Source organism: Aegilops tauschii, chromosome 6 (assembly GCF_002575655.3).
Source record: "Aegilops tauschii subsp. strangulata cultivar AL8/78 chromosome 6, Aet v6.0, whole genome shotgun sequence".
NCBI classification, from domain to species: Eukaryota; Viridiplantae; Streptophyta; class Magnoliopsida; order Poales; family Poaceae; genus Aegilops; species Aegilops tauschii.
The window spans coordinates 116778946-116784945 of record NC_053040.3 but is presented as its reverse complement, the minus strand read 5'-3'; positions in this window follow the sequence as shown (position 1 = coordinate 116784945).

Genomic DNA, 6000 nt, shown 5'->3' with positions numbered 1-6000 from the left:
TAGGTGCATAGCTGGGACTTTGTGTATGTTCTCGAAATGCGTTTGTCGAGTGCTCATTAAGAAAGTTTCTATACAAGTTTCTGAACGAACTCCTTAAGAAAAGTTCTCCAAAAGTTCCCTATGAAAGAATCCTTTGAAGCATCTGGTCGTCACAATCGTTTTGACTAGTTCTTGTGAAGCCAAAACGGACTACGTATTAGGTAGATATCCATGTTTCAGTTAACACTACACAAAACTGATTCCGAACGAGAGTTACAGACTAGTTCTTGTGTAGTTGCATTCGATTTTTTCCGTTCTACTTCACTAAACATCTCCATATGAGATCCAATTACTTGTAGGGAAATGCAAGAGACCTCGGTTAGGACGATGCACTAGGTCCATAGCTGGGACTTTGTGTATGTTCTCGAAATGCGTTTGTCGAGTGCTCATTAAGAAAGTTTCTATACAAGTTTCTGAATGAACTCCTTAAGAAAAGTTATCCAAAAGTTCCCTATGAAATAATCCTTTGAAGCACCTGGTCGTGACAAACGCTTTGACTACTTGTGGAGCCAAAACAGACTCTGTATGAGTCAGATATCCATGTTTCAGTTAACACTGCGCAAAACTGATTCCGAACGACAATTACAGACTAGTTCTTGTGTAGTTGCACTCGATTTTTTCATTCTACTTCACTAAACATCTCCATATGAGATCCAATTACTTGTAGGGAAATGCAAGAGACCTCGGCTATGAGGATGCACTAGGTCCATAGCTGGGACTTTGTGTATGTTCTCGAAATGCGTTTGTCGAGTGCTGATTAAGAAAGTTTCTTTACAAGTTTCTGAACGAACTCCTTAAGAAAAGTTCTCCAAACGTTCCCTATGAAAGAATCCTTTGAAGCATCTGGTCGTCACAAACGTTTTGACTACTTGTGGAGCCAACACGCACTCCGTATGAGCCAGATATCCATGTTTCAGTTAACACTGCGCAAAACTGATTCCGAACGAGAGTTACAGACTAGTTCTTGTGTAGTTGCACTCGATTTTTTCCATTCTACTTCACTAAACATCTCCATATGAGATCCATTTACTTGTAGGGAAATGCAAGAGACCTCGGTTATGAGGATGCACTAGGTGCATAGCTGGGACTTTGTGTATGTTCTCGAAATGCGTTTGTCGAGTGCTCATTAAGAAAGTTTCTATACAAGTTTCTGAACGAACTCCTTAAGAAAAGTTCTCCAAAAGTTCCCTATGAAAGAAACCTTTGAAGCATCTGGCCGTCAGAAACGTTTTGACTACTTGTGAAGCCAAAACGGACTACGTATGAGGCAGATATCCATGTTTCAGTTAACACTGCACAAAACTGATTCCGAACGACAGTTACAGACTAGTTCTTGTGTAGTTGCACTCGATTTTTTCCATTCTTCTTCACTAAACATCTCCATATGAGATCCAATTAATTGTAGGGAAATGCAAGAGACCTCGGTTATGAGGATTCCCTAGGTCCATAGCTAGGACTTTGTGTATGTTCTCGAAATGCATTTGTCGAGTGCTCATTAAGAAAGTTTCTATACAAGTTTCTGAACGAACTCCTTAAGAAAAGTTCTCCAAAAGTTCCCTATGAAAGAATCCTTCAAAGCACCTAGTCGTCACAAACGTTTTGACTACTTGTGGAGCCAAAACGGACTCCGTATGAGTCAGATATCCATGTTTCAGTTTACACTGCCCAAAACTAATTCCGAACGACAGTTACAGACTAGTTCTTGTGTAGTTGCACTCGATTTTTTCCATTCTACTTCAGTAAACATCTCCATATGAGATCCAATTACTTGTAGGGAAATGCAAGAGACCTCAGTTATGAGGATGCACTAGGTGCATAACTGGGACTTTGTGTTTGTTCTCGAAATGCAGTTCTCGAGTGCTCATTAAGAAAGTTTCTACACAAGTTTCTGAATGAACTCCTTAAGAAAAGTTCTCCAAAAATTCCCTATGAAAGAATCCTTCAAAGCACCTGGTCGTCACAAACGTTTTCACTACTTGTGGAGCCAAAACGGACTCCGTATGAGTCAGATATCCATGTTTCAGTTAACACTGCGCAAAACTGATTCCGAACGACAGTTACAGACTAGTTCTTGTGTAGTTGCACTCGATTTTTTCCATTCTACTTCACTAAACATCTCCATATGAGATCCAATTACTTGTAGGGAAATGCAAGAGACCTCGGTTATGAGGATGCACTAGGTGCATAGCTGGGACTTTGTGTATGTTCTCGAAATGCGTTTGTCGAGTGCTCATTAAGAAAGTTTCTATACAAGTTTCTGAACGAACTCCTTAAGAAAAGTTCTCCAAAAGTTCCCTATGAAAGAATCCTTTGAAGCATCTGGTCGTCACAATCGTTTTGACTAGTTATTGTGAAGCCAAAACGGACTACGTATGAGGTAGATATCCATGTTTCAGTTAACCCTACACAAAACTGATTCCGAACGAGAGCTACAGACTAGTTCTTGTGTAGTTCATTCGATTTTTTCCGTTTTACTTCACTAAACATCTCCATATGAGATCCAATTACTTGTAGGGAAATGCAAGAGACCTCGGCTATGAGGATGCACTAGGTCCATAGCTGGGACTTTGTGTATGTTCTCGAAATGCGTTTGTCGAGTGCTGATTAAGAAAGTTTCTTTATAAGTTTCTGAACGAACTCCTTAAGAAAAGTTCTCCAAACGTTCCCTATGAAAGAATCCTTTGAAGCATCTGGTCGTCACAAACGTTTTGACTACTTGTGGAGCCAACACGGACTCCGTATGAGCCAGATATCCATGTTTCAGTTAACACTGCGCAAAACTGATTCCGAACGACAGTTACAGACTAGTTCTTGTGTAGTTGCACTCGATTTTTTCCATTCTACTTCACTAAACATCTCCATATGATATCAATTTACTTGTAGGGAAATGCAAGAGACCTCGGTTATGAGGATGCACTAGGTGCATAGCAGGGACTTTGTGTATGTTCTTGAAATGCGTTTGTCGAGTGCTCATTAAGAAAGTTTCTATACAAGTTTCTGAACGAACTCCTTAAGAAAAGTTCTCCAAAAGTTCCCTATGAAAGAAACCTTTGAAGCATCTGGCCGTCAGAAACGTTTTGACTACTTGTGAAGCCAAAACGGACTACGTATGAGGCAGATATCCATGTTTCAGTTAACACTGCACAAAACTGATTCCGAACGACAGTTACAGACTAGTTCTTGTGTAGTTGCACTCGATTTTTTCCATTCTTCTTCACTAAACATCTCCGTATGAGATCCAATTAATTGTAGGGAAATGCAAGAGACCTCGGTTATGAGGATGCACTAGGTCCATAGCTGGGACTTTGTGTATGTTCTCGAAATGCATTTGTCGAGTGCTCATTAAGAAAGTTTCTATACAAGTTTCTGAACGAACTCCTTAAGAAAAGTTCTCCAAAAGTTCCCTATGAAAGAATCCTTCAAAGCACCTGGTCGTCACAAACGTTTTGACTACTTGTGGAGCCAGAACGGACTCCGTATGAGTCAGATATCCATGTTTCAGTTAACACTGCGCAAAACTGATTCCGAACGACAGTTACAGACTAGTTCTTGTGTAGTTGCACTCGATTTTTTCCATTCTACTTCAGTAAACATCTCCATATGAGATCCAATTACTTGTAGGGAAATGCAAGAGACCTCGGTTATGAGGATGCACTAGGTGCATAGCTGGGACTTTGTGTATGTTCTCGAAATGCGTTTGTGGAGTGCTCATTAAGAAAGTTTCTATACAAGTTTCTGAACGAACTCCTTAAGAAAAGTTCTCCAAAAGTTCCCTATGAAAGAATCCTTTGAAGCATCTGGTCGTCAAAATCGTTTTGACTAGTTCTTGTGAAGCCAAAACGGACTACGTATGAGGCAGATATCCATGTTTCAGTTAACACTACACAAAACTGATTCCGAACGAGAGTTACAGACTAGTTCTTGTGTAGTTGCATTCGATTTTTTCCGTTCTACTTCACTAAACATCTCCATATGAGATCCAATTACTTGTAGGGAAATGCAAGAGACCTCGGTTATGACGATGCACTAGGTCCATAGCTGGGACTTTGTGTATGTTCTCGAAATGCGTTTGTCGAGTGCTCATTAAGAAAGTTTCTATACAAGTTTCTGAACGACCTCCTTAAGAAAAGTTATCCAAAAGTTCCCTATGAAATAATCCTTTGAACCACCTGGTCGTCACAAACGTTTTGACTACGTGTGGAGCCAAAACGGACTCCGTATGAGTCAGATATCCATGTTTCAGTTAACACTGTGCAAAACTGATTCCGAACGACAGTTACAGACTAGTTCTTTTGTAGTTACACTCGATTTTTTCCATTCTACTTCACTAAACATCTCCATATGAGATCCAAGTACTTGTAGGGAAATTCAAGAGACCTCGGTTATGAGAATGCACTAGGTGCATAGCTAGGACTTTGTGTATGTTCTCGAAATGCGTTTGTCGAGTGCTCATTAAGAAAGTTTCTATACAAGTTTCTGAACGAACTCCTTAAGAAAAGTTCTCCAAAAGTTCCCTATGAAAGAATCTTTTGAAGCATCTGGTCGTCACAATCGTTTTGACTACTTGTGAAGCCAAAACGGACTACATATGAGGCAGATATCCATGTTTCAGTTAACACTGCACAAAACTGATTCCGAACGACAGTTACAGACTACTTCTTGTGTAGTGCACTCAATTTTTTCCTTTCTACTTCACTAAACATCTCCATATGAGATCCAATTACTTGTAGGGAAATGCAAGAGACCTCGGTTATGACGATGAACTAGGTCCATAGCTAGGACTTTGTGTATGTTCTCGAAATGCGTTTGTCGAGTGGTCATTAAGAAAGTTTCTATACAAGTTTCTGAACGAACTCCTTAAGAAACGTTCTCCAAATGTTCCCTATGAAAGAATCCTTCGAAGCACCTGGTCGTCACAAACATTTTGACTATTGTGGAGCCAAAACGGACTCCGTATGAGTCAGATATCCATGTTTCAGTTAACAATGCGCAAAACTGATTCCGAACGACAGTTACAGACTAGTTCTTGTGTAGTTGCACTCGATTTTTTCCATTCTACTTCAGTAAACATCTCCATATGAGATCCAATTACTTGTAGGGAAATTCAAGAGCCTCGGTTATGAGGATGCACTAGGTGCATAGCTGGGACTTTGTGTATGTTCTCGAAATGCATTTCTCGAGTGCTCATTAAGAAAGTTTCTATACAAGTTTCTGAACGAACTCCTTAAGACAAGTTCTCCAAAAGTTCCCTATGAAAGAATCCTTCAAAGCACCTGGTCGTCACAAACGTTTTCACTACTTGTGGAGCCAAAACGGACTCCGTATGAGTCAGATATCCTTGTTTCAGTTAACACTGCGCAAAACTGATTCCGAACGACAGTTACAGACTAGTTCTTGTGTAGTTGCACTCGATTTTTTCCATTCTACTTCACTAAACATCTCCATATGAGATCCAATTACTTGTAGGGAAATGCAAGAGACCTCGGTTATGAGGATGCACTAGGTGCATAGCTGGGACTTTGTGTATGTTCTCGAAATGCGTTTGTCGAGTGCTCATTAAGAAAGTTTCTATACAAGTTTCTGAACGAACTCCTTAAGAAAAGTTCTCCAAAAGTTCCCTATGAAAGAATCCTTTGAAGCATCTGGTCGTCACAATCGTTTTGACTAGTTATTGTGAAGCCAAAACGGACTACGTATGAGGTAGATATCCATGTTTCAGTTAACCCTACACAAAACTGATTCCGAACGAGAGTTACAGACTAGTTCTTGTGTAGTTCATTCGATTTTTTCCGTTTTACTTCAGTAAACATCTCCATATGAGATCCAATTACTTGTAGGGAAATGCAAGAGACCTCGGTTAGGACGATGCACTAGGTCCATAGCTGGGACTTTGTGTATGTTCTCGAAATGCGTTTGTCGAGTGCTCATTAAGAAAGTTTCTATACAAGTTTCTGAACGAAC